The sequence below is a fragment of the Bos indicus genome, chromosome X, assembly GCF_029378745.1.
Source record: "Bos indicus isolate NIAB-ARS_2022 breed Sahiwal x Tharparkar chromosome X, NIAB-ARS_B.indTharparkar_mat_pri_1.0, whole genome shotgun sequence".
Classification (NCBI taxonomy): Eukaryota; Metazoa; Chordata; class Mammalia; order Artiodactyla; family Bovidae; genus Bos; species Bos indicus.
In genome coordinates this window covers 31817164-31836992 of record NC_091789.1, presented here as the reverse complement: position 1 = coordinate 31836992, position 19829 = coordinate 31817164, and positions in this window count along the sequence as shown.

Below are 19829 nucleotides of genomic sequence, written 5' to 3'. Positions count from 1 at the left end.
ATATCAACTTGCAAATTAGGATAGGTCTCCCATATTCTACAGGGGAAACTTAATATCTGGACAATGACAGTCTCTTTTTCCCTCCACATACTATGATGAAGTGATTTTTAATTGATTCAAGTACACAACATGGATATTTTTCACTGAAGAAGCTGAAATCATTGTCTCATCAGCATCTTAAACCCTCCATCAATCAGTCTACTATTCTCATCTTTTGTTTGCACCCCCTTTTTTTCTGAAGAGGTCAGATGTGTGCTCTATTTTATAACGGCCCAATCCATTTTTTTCTCTGTCTAGTTTACAAACCAGAAAAGGTAGATGCTTGAGGGTAACAGAGACAATTGTCATCCACACTGGCTCTGAGAAAGGACTTGAAGGCAAAAGCCTCTATCTGACCTAGAGATTCCTGATGAGTCATTTAATTGCTTGGAGATCCCCCATGAAATCTGAGAGAAAATGAAAGCAAGTTCACCTTTAAAAACTCTACTTTGATAGTATCTTACCTTCTAAATGAAACAGGGATATTCACAAAGGCTCTGTTATTTTATTCATCTCTCTGAATTCACACACACATATTCAGAGATGTACCTGTGCTCCCTACTTCTGCATAGTATTCCTTTAAATCACCTAATACATAATAGCTCCAGTACCAAAAAAAAAAAAATTGATTAAGGGGTTTCCTTTTCAGCATAACTGTTAAATCAGCAGCTCATCCAATGATCAGAGGCAGAATGTAACAAGTTCCTGATAGAGTTGTGTTCCCTTTGAGAACAAGTGTTTTTTCATCACCCTCTTAGTCACCTAATTTGACTGAAATCTAAGATCTTAATACATCAGTCTTGTTAATTCTCTTGCCAGTACGTAGGAAATTGAAGCAATAAACCACAACTTGTTTGTAGTGGTGTTAACATTATTAAGTACTCAGCTAGCTAACAAGAGCCCCGTTTTTCCATTAAACTTCAATAGCAGCTTCATGCATATTTAGCTCTTTGGCACTTTTCTTATTTTCCCCCTGATGACTTGTTTAAAAAGTTGACCTCAAATTCACTACACTCCACTTCACTGTTTGTATAATCAAAGTTATGACATATTGCTTTAGCAAATGGCTGTTGTCTTTTTATTACTATTTTTTAAACACTATTCAACTGCTAGTTCTCTATAAGGACATACATAGCATTTTTTCCTCATTATGCTAGTTAATGGAACTGGACCTTGAAATTACAGTACTGCATTTCAAAAGATGGTATTCCAATGGTTAGGCTTTTCAAATATAGTGGGTGATTTTTATTATTGTTATTATTGTTATCATTCTTACTGAGTTGCTGTGGGAGTTGCTTCCACTTTCACCTAATCGATCAGTTTGTTCCACATTGGGTTCTTTGGTAGCTCAGATGGTAAAGAATCTGCCTGCAATTCAGGAGACCCAGGTTCAGTCACTGGGTCAGGAAGATCCCCTGGAGAAGGGAATGGCAACCCACTCCAGTATTGCCTGGAGAATTCCATGGACAGAGGAGCCTGGCAGGCTACAGTCCAAGGGCTCTCAAAGGGTCGGACATGACTGAGCAACTTTCATTTCATTTTTCACATTTCAAAAGCTTCAATCTTGGAAGGCACATTGGCCTTTCTGCCTACTGTCACATATGTGAAAAATACTATGGCCTTGGCATCAGGCCATACCTATAACTGATGGCTCAGATATAACCACTATGTCATATGAGAAGAGACAAGACAAGTAACTTGCAATCTCCATGACTAGTTTATTGAAGGTTAGTGGAAAACTTGTGGACTGGTATCTAACGCTATGTCTTCACATTTTTAAACTCTATGCTCATAATCTTTCTCCCCAAATTAGCTTCCTCACTGGGCTCCCCATTTCTGCCAACACCTCATTTCTGCTACCCTCTCAAAACTTTGGGATAATCCTTGTTTCCTCCAGGTCCCTTGCCCACTACCTCTCCGGTTATAAAGTACTATCCATTTCCTCTTCGCAATCATTTCCTCATTCTATTTCTGATAATGCCACTGAAGTCCAGGTCTTCATTACTTGCTCAAAGGCACCCAGACTGGTTTTCCTGACTCTAGTCTGTCACTCAATACATGCTATTAACAGTAGCAAGTCTTGTCTTCCTAAGACACACTTTTGTATACAGGCAATACAGTTGCTCAACAAATATTTATTGAGTACATAGTATGTGCTAAGTACTACAATGGGCTCTGGACTGACAGTGATAAGCAAGGGAGGCATGGCCTCTTAATTCTTCGAGTTGTATTACAGCAGAGAAACTAGATGTTCATGTTCATCCCCTCTCAAAATCCTCCAACTGGCCCTCACTAGTGAGCACACTGAATACAGTATAAAACTCTTAGTGTAACATTCAGGGCTCTCCACAGTGTGGCCCTAAAATACCTCCTCAACTTTATTTCCTACTATTACCCTACACAGAGAAGGCAATGGCACCCCACTCCAGTACTCTTGCCTGGAAAACCCCATGGATGGAGGAGCCTGGTAGGCTGCAGTCCATGGGGTCGCTAAGTCGGACATGACTGAGCAACTTCACTTTCACTTTTCACTTTCATGCGTTGGAGAAGGAAATGGCAACCCACTCCAATGTTCTTGCCTGGAGAATCCCAGGGACGGAGGAGCCTGGTGGGCTGCAGCCCATGGGGTCGCACAGAGTCGGACACGACTGAAGCGACTTAGCAGCATTACCCTACAAGAGTCCTGTATACTACCTCTCTATTCATTATTCTTTAAACATGAAAATCCTCCTTCTCACCAACTTGGTCTTAAGCAACTTGAGGTCACATAGCCCTTGGATACTCAGAACTCCACATGGGATCCTTCTTATGATAGAAACTCAACCAATGGTTGTCATTGATAAGAAGACATTTTGCATCTTAGTCTCTCATTCTGAGATGTCCCTACTATGTGCTCCCTTGGCATCATGGAGCCATCTTTGTCCTTGAATTTAGCACACTGTGTTGTGACTATCCATAGGCTCCATTAGAGTATTACTAGCTTACAGAAAACAAAATCCCTTCTCCTTTATGTCTGTTTACCCAGAAGCTGCCATATTGCCTAGCACATAACAGGGTCTCATTAAATGGATAAGTAAAGGAATGAATGAGCAGAGAAACAACATTACCATGGCAAATTTCATGCTCTCTGGAAGTTATGGATAATCAACTGGGTAGCAAAAGGTATACATTTACATTAAAAATGAAAATAAGATCAGAATGACTTCATCAGTCATTCAGTTGGTGCTAAGCTATCATGCAACTGGTCAAAGGTAAGTTTCTGTGTTTCTTGAAAATGTACATTATCAATATATGTATTTACATTTACATCTGCATACATACACATTTATGTCTGAAAGGACTTATTAACTGCCCAACTAACTGCTGCCTCAAATAATACTCATTTGGAGAAGAACATGGAAGCTATAGTTTTAAAATAAAGGAATATGAACAAAACCCATAAGCTTTACAAAGTCCCAAAGGGAGTTCCAAGGTTAGAGCCGGATGCTATTACTAGCCACTATATATCATTCAAATACAGCTTTTAAGGAGGAAACCATAACCCATAGGGATCAAGTTGAGGAATTTGCAATTCATCATCTGTATTTTGGAGTCGAGAACTCCAGTCTGTCCAACCCCATTAAATGCTCACTCTCTCATAAACATGCAGGCAGCCCAGCTAGTTAGAAACATGCCCAGGATCACAGTTTAAAATGGATAGCTGAATTACATACTTCTTGAGCATTATATATTTGTGTTTTCTAAACATTTAGCAGTTTCTGAGAGTTGCCAGACAAAAGATTTTCCTGATTATTCTCGAAGCCTAAACATTATTTTAAGGCTTTCATACAATGAATAAAAACAGTACCTATCTAAATACTTCTTTCCTAGGCATCATAATTTATTTCCATTAATACCTCCCCAGAAGTAAAATTATCATCTATATTATATCATTTATCCCTTCTATGAACTTTTTTAGAACAAGTAATCTGCTTCCATATTGTTTGTTTTTATAGGATATGTATGTATTACTTTTGTAATCAGAAAAACAATGAAGTCACTTTCAACTGGGAAAAGGCAAATTAAATGATCAAAATTTCATGTAGTATTTTAATAGAGCTATTAGCAGAATTACATATGGTGCTGAAATCATTATGAAATAAGGAACAGAGACATGGAGAGGATAAGAAAATAGTACAAACAAGGAGAGGAAAAATGATTTTGTGCCCATGTATGATCTGTCCAAAGATAATAACCAGAATGAAGTACTATAACTGACAGTGAAGGGCTAGCAATATAGTTACAGAAAATGGGGGCCCTATCCAGGTGATGGCTCATGCAGCAAACGCATACCTGTGCTTTTAAAATATGGTAATACAATTTTCAGAATTCAGTACTTGTATTGTGTTTAAATGTCTTCCAAGAAGACAGAGAGATGAGTGAGGTCACCTTAAAATCTCTCCCCCAAATCACCATTAATAATGCTATGAGACAATCAGGCTGGTGTGCTGCAGTCCATGGGGTTGCAAAGAGTCGGACATGACTGAGCGACTGAACTGAACTGAACTGAGACAATCGGGGGGAAAATGAGTCTTCTCTGCAACCAAAGTAAAAACAGAAAACGATCATATTATATATTTATTTAGACATTTATCCATCTTCCATACCTGTGATGCAACCAAACAAAAAACTGCAATAATCAAGATGAAAAAAAATTAATCAGAAGCACTGAATATACTAGACATCACAGAAATCTTTATTACTGAAGTAAACAAATCAATGCAAGACATATCACTAAAGTGCTCTGTAGAGATTAGAGAAAAAATAATCATTGTGGAAGGTAGGTCACACAACCTACCTACCAGTACCAGATGTCTCTGACATAGTAAATGGAGAAAATGAATTAGAAATAATAATCAAGGTTATAATACAAGAAAGCTTTCTCATTTAGAAAAATTACTGAGATTGGATATCGGAGAACCTCACCATGTTCCATATTATAAACAAAATTATGAAACAGAGATCAGTATATATCCAGATATGTCCTGGAAAATTGTTGAAAAGACTCCTGTTGGCATTCAAGTAATAAATAAACACTCAAATCAAAGTAGCCATGCTTTACTCTTAATGAAAATCACCAAAAGACAAAGGAGCAATATCCACAGGATTTTGAGAGAGTAGGTCATTCTGGTGACCTAAGAATTTAGACTCAGCAAAGCTTTTGCCTTATGATCCAGCAATCCCAATGCTGGGCATACACACTGAGGAAACCAGAAGGGAAAGAGACACATGTACCCCAATGTTCATCGCAGCACTGTTTATAATAGCCAGGACATGGAAGCAACCTAGATGTCCATCAGCAGATGAATGGATAAGAAAGCTGTGGTACATATACACAATGGAGTATTACTCAGCCATTAGAAAGAATACATTTGAATCAGTTCTAATGAGGTGGATGAAACTGGAGCCTATTTTACAGAGTGAAGTAAGCCAGAAAGAAAAACACCAATACAGTATACTAACACATATATATGGAATTTAGAAAGATGCTAACAATAACCCTGTGTACGAGACAGCAAAAGAGACACTGATGTATAGAACAGTCTTATGGACTCTGTTGCAGAGGGAGAGGGTGGGAAGATTTGGGAGAATGGCATTGAAACATGTATAATATTATGTATGAAACGAGTTGCCAGTCCAGGTTCGATGCACGATACTGGATGCTTGGGGCTGGTGCTCTGGGATGACCCAGAGCGATGGTATGGGGAGGGAGAAGGGAGGAGGGTTCAGGATGGGGAACACATGTATACCTGTGGTGGATTCATTTTGATATTTGGCAAAACTAATACAATTTGTAAAGTTTAAAAATAAAATAAAATTTAAAAAAAAATTTGGAGAAAAACAGTGATGGAAAAAAAAAAAAAAACATGTAAAAGTAAGAGAAGGGTAGCCTGAGGTCTTCAAGGTCTTAGATAATGCACCAGGCCCAATAAAGAGGTGGCCCAGATTACTAAGCATGAAAATAAGGAGATGAGGCAAGAGATGATACCAGAAATGTAGTGCTTACTTTCTCTTTTGAGTAATGAATGGGGAGCCTTTGAAGGTGCTTAAATGGTAGTGAGTAGGGAGACTAGTCACATTAATCCAGAAGAGGCAGGGTACTAGAAAGAAACAAAGATACCAAAGTGGTCATTTCTTTTTGTTTTGTTGTCTTGTAAAAACTGACTCAGACACATGTGTAATGAATCAGGTGGGGAATCATCTGATAGAATTTGGCAAGAAAAAGTGTTAGATGAAGTAGTTTTCTTATGAGGACCATAGCTGTCTGGAGGCAGTACTATGAGGCTAGATTGAAAAGTGAGAAGTCAGAGGCCAGGTCTTGTTCTCCTGTCTTCAGGACCCATCAAAGTGCCTGACACAAAGCAGGCACTTAATAAATGCTTATGGGATAAACAGATGAAGAGAAGAGCTCCAAAAATGGTTTGCCCAATTGCGACATCATTGGAATGAGTGTGTTTTTATCAAGGAGACTAGTCTGAAGAATGATACTCATTTAGAGTGAAAAAAATTCTGGTTCTTTGGTTTAAAAAAAGGAAAAGGACAAGAAAACAACCCTTTAATTTTGTAGTCAAAATTTGGAGTTGATAATTTTACAACTAATATACCAAATGTCAAATATTAGCCAAGTAGAAAAAAAAAAAAAAAAGATCAAATTAATTTGTTGCATTTAATTAACTCACTGGGTTTGAGAATATATTCCTAGTCTAAAAGCTAGCTATTGTTTAATTAGGTCCTCCTGCATTACAAAATGTCATAAACCAAGAAAAATGGGATGAACCTGCCTATATTATAAATGCTTCACCAGTGAGTATCAAACTCAGCTTGGAAATGAAGCAGCTTTCATTGACTAAGAGGCTGTTCTCAACACAGAGTCTCACTTGTACAGGAAGGAAATCTAATATGTTGCTACTTATTCTTCCTTTAATCTGTCTTTAGCCAGGATGCAAATTCTTCTAAAACTTCTCAAATGTCAATTTTCTATAGCATATATAACAAGCACCAAATTGCATTCTATAATAGTTCCATTTGCTCTACCAAGATTTATTGCATACTCCCATATATACCACCCCTGTTGAGGAACACACATGGTGGGCTATTTTGCAAATAGGAAAGCCCTAGCAGGTCAGGCAAATCATCCATCCAGTCTGGTATGTGGGGCTTCCCATAGTAATTTCTTAAAATAGATGATATTTCTTTGAAAATTTCTACTAAGTTCAGCCTTTGATTTCAGCTGTGGGATACATCAGAAAATGTTCTTTCAAAAAAAAACTAGGCAGAACTGACAACGAATAATCAAGTCTAAATTATAAAAGCCCACCAAAGAAGGTCTTGGCTCAGTTCTTTGGCAAAGAACAGCATTTGCTGTGAAGCAATGAGATAACAAGGGACTCCTTTTGTTCCTGAGCAACTTGAATCCCAATAGAGTTCAGAAGACCAACACTTTTTCTATAGGGCGGATACTATCCCGTGGGCTGAGTTCATGTGAGTATGAAGTGCTCAACTTGTGCACCTGACTTCTCCCTGTTTCGTACCTCCTTCTAGATACCCAGTGAGACACACTGTATAAAAAGCACAGTCTGAACTGTCACCTTCAAGTGCAGACTCTGAGCTTTCCTATAATTCTCTTCTCCCATTGCAAATTAGGTTTGGATTTTATAAAGGGATTTCCCCCTGCTAGTATTTAGTGCCTGATGCATAGTATCTGGGGCTTTCCAGGTGGTGCAGTGGTCAAGAATCTGCCTGCCAATGCAGGAGACACAGCAGACATACCCTGGAGTAGAAAATGGCAACCCACTCCAGTATTCTTGCCTGGGAAGTTCCATGAACAGAGGAGTCTGGCAGGCTACAGTCCATGAGGTCACAAAGCTCCAGACACAACTGAGACTGAGCATGGATGCATAGTATCTGCATGGGTCATTATTACATTATAGGCACAGCATGAATTCAAAAGAGCAAAATGACATTCTCCCTTTTTTAGAAGAGGTAAGAAACTAGATTCAAAGTCCCAGAAACATCTAATTCAGGGGCATTGACCTTGATGTTATAGCCAAAACATTTTAGGTCTTTTTTTAGGCTCTGCCCCTGCACATGAAAACTAAACACAGGGGAAAAAAAAAAAAAAAAAACTATCCTGGGAACACTGAGAACAAACACTGGGATTAAATATTTCCCAGGGATAATTAGCAAGTTGCAAAATCAAGTATGGTATGCATAGGAGACTTCAGAAGAAAGAGAGAAAGGGGGGAAGGGTAATGCAAGGGTGCATTTTCATTATGTAGATGTGGACAAGGAATTGCTGCTGGCATGGAAAAAGTTAAGGAGATTCTGGGCAAATTAATGAAGTGAAAATGAGATTAGTTAATGAAGTAAGCACCACAAAGTTAATGAAGCAAGGACCGGTAGAGCTCATTTTCAAAGAGTAACTCTGTACATGCAAATTTGGAGCCTGGCCTCTGTATATTTTGAGACCCTGGCTACTATTACCCAAGCCGGAACCATATAATATATTGCCCATGACACTTCCCTTCAAATAATATAAATAAGCAACAGATCTTCAGATCTCTGAGCCATGGCTTTATTTTCATCCCACTAGAAAGACTGGCATCGGATCGAATGAGACCAAAAGATTAAAGAATAATAAAAGAGGGAGCAGATGAGAGAAAGACTGATTGAGACAATGACAGTGCCGCTTTAAGCAGTTTGCTCACTGGCTCACCCACCAGGGAGTGTGTAAACACAGGTGGCCTTCCAGTAAGCAAGACTTTGGAGAGACGCTAAACTGGGCTGGACTGACTACACAGTCTCAGATTCTCAACTCCATCCCCATTTCCTGGCTCCATACTCTGCTTCAGGGTGATGCTGCTGGCAGGCCCTTTTCCCTGCTTTGACTCCATTTTAGGGTGACCCTCAGGTACCCCAGGATCCCCTGCTTCCCCACTGGGGAGCAGAAACACCCATGACTTGAACCCATACATACCACTCATTGAATGTTTTCTAACATGGCCATGTGGATTACACATGCTGTCCCATTTGCCTCATGACATTTCTCACAACAACTCTATCAGGTCAAATTTCTTCTACTTTTATTTTGTGAATAAAACAAAGGCCCAATGAGATGGAATAGTTTATCCATGGATACACACATATTTGTAAACAGCTCTGTGTGTAACCATCTTCATATATATATATAAAGCTAGACATGAGCTCCTATTGATGTCTCCAACTTCAATTCATTATCCCATGGATCATTCTAGCTTTCTCCCTTTGCTCATCTGAATTCCTCTCATTCCAACAGGGAGATCCTGGTGCCCATCACCTGCCATCCATTTACTTTGCAGGGCTATTCCAGGATATATGTTTAGTAGTATCTGAATTGTTAATCCATGAAAAAGTGGAAGCAGTGGCAGATTTTATTTTCTTGGGCTCCAAAATCACTGCAGACACTGACTGCAGCCATGAAATTAAAATACACTTGTTCTTTGGAAGGAAAGCTGACAAATCTAGACAGTATATTAAAAAGCAGAGACATCACTTAGCAGACAAAGGTCCATATAGTCAAAGCTATGGTTTTTCCAGTAGTCATGTATGGGTGTGAGAGTTGGACCATAAAGAAGGCTGAGTGGTGAAGAACTGATGCTTTTAAACTGTGGTGCTGGAGAAGACTCTTGAGAGTCTCCTGTGCTGCAAGGAGATCAAACTAGTCAACCCTAAAAGAAATCAACCCTGAATATGCATTGAAAGAACTGATGCTGTAGCTGAAGCTCCAATATTTTGGCCACCTAATGCAAAGGGCCAACTCATTAGAAAAGATCCTGATGCTGGGAAAAACTGAAGGCAAAAGGAGAAGGGGGCAGCAGAGGACGAGATGGTTAGACAGCATCACCGACACAACGGACGTGAATTTGAACCAACTCTAGGAGACAGTGAAGGACAGGGGAGCCTGGTATGCTGTAGTCCATGGAGTCACAAAGAGTCGGACAGGATTTAGTAACTAAACAACCACCATCTCTGTAGTAAACAACTTCTTAGCTAGAATTTAGTGCTTATGGCCATATTCTTAAAAATTCCACAAATTTCCAAAGTTACCCAGGTCAGTACCTTCCTCCCCATCCCCTACAATGAAGTGACTTCATATACTTATCAGTGCAGTTAGAGTCTTCTATGATGGTCTGTGTTCTACCCTGGGATTCTCCCACTTTCAAGATGATTTTTTAAAATTTGTGTACATTAAGGTTTATTGTTTGTGTTGTAAATTTCTGTGGGTCTTGATAAATAGATAGTCAAATACACCAGTATAATATTGCACACAATAGTTCTACCATCTCAAGAATATTCTCTGCACTTCATCTAGTAACCCTCCCTTTTCACCAAATCCCTGGAAACCCCTGATCTGTTTCCTGTTTCCACAGTTTTGCTTTTCCAAAACTGTCACTTTTCAGCTGATTTCTTTCACTTAGCAATATTCACTTAAGATTCATTCAAGTTTTTGAGTTTATAAGAATCTTCTTTTAATTTTTTTAAAAATTTATTTATTTTATTTTTGGCTGCTCTGGGTCTTTGTTGCTGTGCACAGTCTTCTTATTGACGTGGCTTCTCTTGTTGAGGAGCACAGGCTCTAGGCCACTCAGGCTCAGTAATTGTGGTGGATGGTCTTCATTGCTCCATGGCATGTGGGATCTTCCTGGACCAGAGATCGAACCAGTGTCCCTTGCACTGCAAGGCAGATTCTTAACCAGTGGACCACCAGGAAAGCTCTATAAGATTCTTATTCTTTTTTAATACAAGGGATGTATGATTATATTTTATTTATTTATTGCCTCATGGCACATAGGATCTTAGTTCCCTGACCAGGGATCAAACCTGAATCCTCTGCATTGGACGCCTGCAGTCTTAACCACTGGACTGCCAGGGAAGTCCCAATAGTTCATTCTATTTTTTTAAATCACTGATTAGTATATCACTGTCTGGGTGTGCCACAATTTGTTTATCCATTCACCTACTGAAAAGAACATCTTAGTTGTTTCCATTTTTTTGTGATTATGAATGAAACTACTATAAACATTCAAGAGCTGTGGACATAAGTTTTCAATTCACTTGAATAAATATCTAAGAGTGTGATTGCTAGGTCATATGTTCAACCTTATAATAGGCCACCAAACTGTCTTCCAAAATGGCTGTACCAGTTTGCATCTCCACCAGCAATGAATGATAGTTCCTGTTCCTCTACATCCTCACAGCATTTGGTGCTGTCAGTGTTTGGGATTTCAGCCACTCTAATAGGTATGTACTAGTATCTCCTTGTTGTCTTAATTTGCATGTGCTTATTGGCCATCTGTGTATCTATTTTGCCCTTTTAAAAATTGCTTGGTTTCTTTTCTTGCTGTTGGGTTTCTTTATATGGTCTTGGCACAAGTCTTTTTTTCAGATGTGCAACTTGCAAATATTTTCTCTTAGTCTTGGCTTATCTTTTCATTCTCTTACATGTCTTCTACAGAGCAACTTGGAAAAAAATTTTACAAAGCCTCTGCTTTTCACCAGTTTTCTGTGTCTCTTCATTTTAACTGTCTGTCACCAGTGAATTCCAGAGTCCTCCATCTCTCACCTACTCAGGGCCTCAGATGGTGCCAATGACAAGAATGAAAAATGCTTTTGGCCAAAGGATTTCCCCACTTGGTAGCACTCCCATCTTTGTGAAGAGTGCCCAGGGAGCACATCACATTGGCCTCCTTACTGTTCATCAAAGAGGCCAGGAAAGATTCTGTCTCAGGGCCTTTATACTTACTATTCTTTCTGCCTGGGATATTCTTCCACAGACGTCCTCTTGGGTCAAGTCCTCACTTCCTATAAATCTTCCTTGAATATTACCTTCTCATTGAGGTCTGCTTTCCAGAACTCTGGAGACCATTATTGCCCTAGCAACCAATCAGGAACCATTTCGGAGTATATCCAGCACTCATTCTGGTGCAACCGAGAGTGATGAGCAACTCAGATGTGTGTGCTATGTTGCTTCAGTCGTGTCCGACTCTTTGTGACCCTGTGGACTGTAGCCTTCCAGGCTCCTCTGCCTATGGGATTTCCCAGGCAAGAATACTGAAATGTATTGCCATTTCCTCCTCTAGGGGATCTTCCCAACACAGGGATGTAACCGCATCTCTTATGTCTTCTGCATTGGCAGGCGGGTTCTTTACTATAAGCACCACCTGGGAAACCCCAGGAGCTACTCAGGACTTGTAGGCAAATGGAGGGCCTGTTCTCCCACCTCAGGAGGAAATATTATAAGGGAGCCATCCAGTGAGCAATTTCTCAAGTGTGTCCAGATACTCACTTCAGTGACTCAAAAGCAGTGCTGATTTTCTCATACATGTTCTTTAATAAAGTTGGGAAGCTAAGTTTTAAAGAATCCGCCTGCAATGCAGGAGATCCTGGTTCAATTCCTGGGTCAGGAAGATCTGCTGGAGAAGGGATAGGCTAACTCACTCCAGTACTCTTGGGCTTCCCTGGTGGCTCAGCTGGTAAAGAATGCACCTGCAGTGTGAGAGACCTAGGTTCGATCCCTAGATTGGGACATGACCTAATGAGTTACTGTGAATGAAATTTTCAAAGTCCAGACCATGTTCTAAAATCTCATTTTCCTCTGATGAATTTAGCTGGAGCAGAGGGAAATCTGGGCTTCCCTTGTGGCTCAGCTGGTAAAGAATCTGCCTGCAATGCGAAAGACCTGGATTCGATCCCAGTGTTGGGGAGATCCCTGGAGAAGGAAAAGGCTACCCACTTCAGTATTCTGGCCTGGAGAGTTCCACGGACTGTATAGTCCATGGGGTCACAAAGAGTTGGACACAACTGAGAGACTTTCACTTCACTTCAAGCTAAGTTTTAAGCATTTGAATTTTTTACCATGAACTCCATATAGCAATTTTCATTTTGAATGGGGAAACATGAGGTCAAGAGATACTTTTATTTTCTAAAATGATTTCCCATGAACAAAGGTTTGCTCGCCCCTGGAGGAAGGCATGTGATTGCCCTGTCCAGGACAGAGTTGATTGGGGTCATTGACCACGCTTGGAAATGTGATTGGTTCTCCCATGCACATGGCAAGAAAAGCAAATAAAAAGCCAGATGTATGTCACAACTCCCTGCCCCTACCACATAAGAATTTTCCCAGGCCCACCCACTCGCTTACCTCTGAACCCATGACCTCTGACCGCGCACCGCCTCCCCCCGAACCCAGCTCCCTTCTTCTCTGTCGCCACAGTAACTTCTCAACCTTTCTCTATTTCTAATGACCTGCTCTGGTCTCCTGACCTCAGCCATGACCCTCTCCCTCAGGATGCACCCCTCGTTGATTTTCCTGGCCCCAGATGTTCTGGGCAAGACACACTTCCCCCACAGACTTCAGCCTTGAAGAACCCCCACAGCTGCAGCCAGGCCAGGCTCTCCCCTCCCTGCCAGGACTTCCTCTTCATTCATTGCCTGAGTCACATACCATTGGCTGCTCCAGTAGTAAATTGTGCCCTGTCTTTTTTGTAGAGGATTTCTTATTCACAGCAATAAGGCATTTGGGTTTGGGATATACAAGATGGGGGCTAAGAGGAAACAGGAGAGATTTTGCAGGAAAGAGATCAGAACAGCTTGCTTTAGCAAGGATTTGGGCTTTTGTTTCCCTGACTCTCCAAATCCTCGTAGCTATCCAGTACTTTCCAGTTTGGCGCATACTTTCTCATTCATGAAGGACATTAATTTCTTGAGTGAAGAATGGCCGAATACTAACTATGGTAATCCCTAAAATTAATAGCCGGAAGTACAGGGATGCTTGCAAATATGTTGACTGGGAAGCAAAAAAAAAAATTCAAACTGCTCTCACAATAAATGATGTCACTTATCAGTTTCCTCAGATCAAGAATGAGATCTTCAAATGGTTAAGTTCCTAGGAGTCTTAATTGCTTTGACAATGGCATCTGAAAGGTGATAAAACACGAAGAACATAAATAAACATAATTAAGATTGTAAGAAATTTGCAGCTGTAAGCTCATATTATAGGCTGCCTGAGCTTAATGGTGTTCTGTGCTTTCATTCCTTTGAAAATGAACACAACCTTCCCATTGATACCCTGTCTTTCTGTAAGGTTCACCACAGTAACAATAACCATCGCTAAAGGAATAAGGCAACAGAAAATCATATTCTTGGGAGGCACATTTATATTCCAACAAATAGTACAAATATATTTATAGAAACCTAAAAGGGAATTCAAGAACAATGAGAAGAATAATCTTGTTTGTCAGGCAGCAAACAGCTGAGTGCTAGAAATCAGGGTTCCTAAGTTCTTATAGTCAAGGTTTAGTGGCTTTAGGAGATACAAAATTAGTTTTCCTTTCTGCAGTCAGTAAGCAGCCTACATATCCCATTTGGGAGTCAGCTTCTTCAAACAGTCCTCAAGGAAATGCACAGTTTATGGGAAAGCCTTTGGGAAGTTCATGAGCCTTCAGTGACACAGCAGTGTTACTGTGGCCACAATGGATGTATGTGGAGCCTGTCCTGGGACGTGGCCCAGCCTCCCTCAGCATCTCTCAGGACAGACGTGGCCATCACCTCCACTGGAACTTCTACATATGGGGTGAGAGATTGTTTTGGACAAAAAAGACAGGGCACAATTTACTACTGGAGTAAGCAATGGTATGTGACTCAGGCAATGAATGACAAGTGGCCAACTCAATGATTTGGGGAAAGGCAAACTCAAGAGGTATAAGGAATATCCTTGGGAGAAGGGGCCTAGGCTTTGTAAGGTTTACTCGAAGATGAATGCATTTTGTCTTTAAGTTACTCTCTGGAAGTCACCCGAGACAGAAAGAATCAACTGTTCCCTTTATCTACCTTGGAAGAATAAAGGACTCTATTGGCACAGTTCAGTTCAGTCGATCAGTCATGTCCGACTCTTTGTGACCCCATGGACTGCAGCATGCCAGGCTTTCCTGTTCATCACCAACTCCTGGAGCCTACTCAAACTCATGTCCATTGTATCAGTGATGCCATCCAACCATCTCATCCTCTGTCATCCTCTTCTCCTGCCTTCAATCTTTCCCAGCACCAGGGTCTTTTCCAATGAGTTGGTTCTTCACATCAGGTGGCCAAAGTATTGGAGTTTCAGCTTCAGCATCAATCCTTCCAATGAATATTTAGGACTGATTTCCTTTAGGATGGACTGGTTGGATCTCCTTGCATAGCTATTGGCACAGCTCATCTTAAAACCTGTGTGCATGCTCAGTTGCTAAGTTGTGTCCACTTCTTTGTGACACTATGCACTGGGGCCCATCAGGCTCCTCCATCCACGTGATTGCCTAGGCAAAAATACTGGAGTGGCTTGCCATGCCCTCCTCCAGGGGATCTTCCTAACCCAGGGATCAAATGTGCATCTCCTGCACCTTCTGCATTGGCAGGCGGACCCTTTTACCACTGAGCCATCAGGGAATGCCCTAGACACCAGAAAGTGATGGGGGCTCCTCAGCCATTGATGGTTTTGCAATCAGAATATCAATGGGACCCAAAGCCAAAAGTGGCTCTGCCTAGAGATACTGTCTACATAATTAATGTCCAACTTTGGGTGATCATTGATGTGGCTGGACACTTGATATAATTTCTTATAGACACTGGTCCAACCTTCCCAGTCTTAACCTAAATGACTGGAAACCTTAGCAATCATAAGAATATGTAATGGGGTTGTCAGGGACAATTTTCTGGAGCCTGTTTTGTGCAATGCTAATTGTCAGTTGGTTTTACATTCATTTCTGTTTGTGCCTGATTGCCCCATCCCTTTAATGAGAAGAGATTTATTAACTAAGTTAGGGGCCACTCTGTTTCTGGAAGGGCAAAGGAACCACCCTCATCATCAAACGATTTTAACGGAAAAAAGAAAGGGACAGCTTGAATCTGAAGTTGAGATAAAAGACTTAATAGGCCCTGGAATGTGGAATATCGAGGTTCCAGGTCTGGCCAAAGAGGTCCAGCAGTGGTTACTACACAATATCCTCAAGAAATATCTGTTGTTCATTGTAGGGGACATAAGTCTCAGATTCCCAGGTCTGAAATTGGAAAGGGAAATCACTGAGCTGACCAAGAAGCAAAGAAAGCAGTTTACATACCAACAAATAAAACACAGGCAGTTTTAAAAGTCCTAAGCTTGATAGAGGAAATGTCACAACCTTGCTATACCAAAGAAGAAAGCTGGGCTAAAAATAGGGGGTTAATAAGTCTAAGGGGATGGTATATGTTAGATGAAAAGATTATGATTGCACAAGCTCAGCAATGGAAAATAATCAAGGTTTATATGAAACTACCCACTATGGGCTATCTGGGCTTCCCTGATAGCCTAGTTGGTAAAGAATCAGCCTGCAATGAAGGAGATCCCGGTTCAATTCCTAGGTTAGGAAAATCTGCTGGAGAAGGGATGGGCTACCCACTCCAGTATTCTTAGGCTTCCCTGGTGGCTCAGCTGATAAAGAATCTGCCTGCAATGCGGGAGACCTGAGTTCGATCCCTGGGTTGGGAAGATTGCCTGGAGAAGGGAATGGCTACCCACTTCAGTATTCTGGCCTGGAGAATTCCACGGACTGTATAGTCCATAGGGTTGCAAAGAGTCGGACACGACTGAGCGACTTTCATTCATTCATCAGGGAAACCCATTTATACTTCTCACAGTGGTAAAGAATCTGCCAGCCAAGCTGGAGACCTGAGTTCAGTCCCTGGGTTGGGAAAATGCCCTGGAGTAGGAAATGGCAACCTGCTCCAAAATTCTTGCCCGCAGAGTTCCATGGACAGTGGAGCCTGGTGGGCTACAGTTCATGGCGGTCGCAAAAAGTCCAACAGGACTGAGTGACTAACACTTTCACTTCTTTCACTTTTGCACCTAAACCAGCCCCTCCAGCAAAGGGGTAGGAGATCACTGTGAATGGAGAAACTATGACCTAAAGCAAATTTGAGTTCTTTCACCTAATAATTCAGGTTTTACTGTGTTAGGAAACATAAAATGGGGTGATGAGCCATTAAGCCAAAATAAATGCTGGTGAACTGTGGCCATCAAGAAGCAACCACTGAAAAGTCATCAAACAAATAAGCAGCACTCAGGTGGCCAAGGCATAAGGCAAAGAACAGTAGCAAAACACTCCCCATCTCCTGTGGGTAGGAGAGGTTAAGAATCTGCAATGCAAGGTTTATAATGAGAACAAAGGAAATTATTATAAAAGACATAGTTCACAAATGATTTCCCTCTGAAATCTCCAATAGTCTTTCTCTCTTTTTTTTTTTTTGGCTGCACCCCATAGCTGGTGGGATCTTGTCCCCTAAACAGGGATCAAACTCTGGGCCCCCTGAAATGGAAGCGTGGGATCTTAACCACTGGACCAGCAGGGAAGTTCTCCCCTCCACTAATATCTCTTGCTGCCAAACTTTCCCTTCCCTCTTCTCACTGCTCCTCTTGTTATGGCTCTTGTAATGTGCTATGTACTGTGTGCTAAGTCACTTCAGTCATGTCCAACTCTTTGTGACCCCGTGGGCTGTCACTTGCCAGGCTCCTCTGTCCATGAGATTCTCCTGGCAAGAATACTGGAGTGGGTTGTCATGCCCTCTTCCATGGAACCTTCCCAACCCAGGGATCAAACTCCCATCTCATGTCTCCTACATTGGCAGGCGGGTTCTTTATCACTAGTGCCACCTGCTCTTGGAATAACAGAAGCCAAACCAAGGCCTGGCTTCAGGATGAAATAAAGGTTACCAGGTAACTATATCCGCTGCCCAACACAATACTGGAAAAGGTGGACTTTTCTACCGTTGTGATCAATTCAGGGACAGGCAATGAGAAGCTTCCTCACCTCAGGTGAGAACCATGCTCCAATTCAGTGGAGGATCCAAGCTGGCTTGGCGTTGGCTGACTCTACAACTAAATTTGGTTATAACAAGTCCAAGACATGGTCCAGGCACTTCTATGGCCCTGGAATGTCATGATGGTGTCTTGGAATAAGTACACTGATGGCTACTTGGAATAAGTACACCACCAACTAGGTTTGGGGACTCTGTCACAGAGATTCCTGCTGGAATGGCAGTTTTATTCTGGGAATTGGAGTGTGAAACCTGCACCTTGAATTACATGCAGACAGTGACAGCAGGCACAAATCTGGTTTTCAGGGAAAGAGAACTGGGTTACCCTGTCACTATGTTACCTTTGTAAGCCAAGGACAAAGGACTTTTCTCAAATTGTTCTAGGAAGCTCACATATAGAGCCCAAAGCCAGCCTGACACATAAGGAAGAAGTGTTTTTGTGCTGGGCTTTCCACAATCCCACCCAACTCTCTGCCAAAGCTGAGGCTTTCTGGGCCTCTCCAGGGGCGGCCCCAAGGACATCAGGCCAGGAATTTAGGAAACCATGTGGAGACAGAACCTGAGGTCGGCTTTGGAATAAATGAAACACAAAGAGGAAAAGGTTGGTACCCACTCCAGAGGTAACTGCCATTTGGAAGCACATCTGGTCCAGGTGAGTTCAGGAAAACAGGGTTCAAAGATGGTGCATGGCCCATGAGCCACCAGTCACACAGACCATGACCGTCATTACCTGAAGTTACCACACTCTGGCACTGAGGGTCCTAGCTTTGTATGTGCCACTGACCCTTTCCAGCATCAAATAGATGTATCCAATGTCTAAAATTTCTAAAATTTCTTTCTTCAGCTTCCCTTCTTCTCACGGCCCTCAGAACCTGTTGTCACAATGATTACTGTCCAGCTTCGAGATGCTTCACTAGTCAGGCTCCCGACCACTGTCAGCAGGCCTCTCTCCAGTAGTCACCTAACTGTTCCCCCTGCGCCCCCATCACCCTCTGTCTTAGCCCATTCAGGCTGCTGTCACCAAGTACCACCAACGGAGTGGCTTCTAAATAACAAATGTATTTCTCAGAGTTCAAGGTCAGGATGCCAGCGTGGCGGCATTCTAGTCAGGACCTTCTTTGTGTTGCAGACTACCAGCTTTACAGTGCAACTTCACAAGATGGAAAAATACAACAGAGAGCTCTGGCCTCCTCTTCTAAGAGTCCTAATTCATGACAGCACCACCTCATGATTCGATCATCTCCCAACGGCCCCCATCTCCAAATGCCATCCTCTTCAGGATTAGGATTTCAACATGTGAATTTGGGATAGGGGACACAAACATTCAGTCTGTCACATCCCTCCTGAAATCTACTTCCCAGAGCAACCTTCTGAAAACAACCCTACTTCCAGGGTGCCAGGTCCCAGGACTCAAATGTCAAACAGACCACCAGGCCAGCAGGTCTTCCTCATATCCTTTCTCCAGAAGTCCCTTCATTAAATGTAGGCACAATCATCCTTGGTGCCAGCAACAGTTTTATCTATGTTTTAAGATAGAGGAATATGGGGAGCTGCCTTTGCTAAGAAATCTCAGAAGTAAAGCATGAAGCTTGGTGTTCTTGAGGGACTGAATGTGCCAAATGCATGTCTGCTGATGTCTGATGATGGATTTGTCAAACCACCACCACCTTTTGACACAAATGAGATTCCTGAATTTTCAATAAAAGGGAAGAAAGGAGGCAAAAAAGATAGATTGTACACACAATTCTTCTTGGAATGAAATTTTTGATACTTAATTTAATTTTTCCCCTCTTAGGGAGTGGTGAGGACACCCAAACCCCTCTCCTGGAATCCAATGGCTCCACATGGATATTGCTAAAGAAAAAAGAACATGGATGTAATTTTCA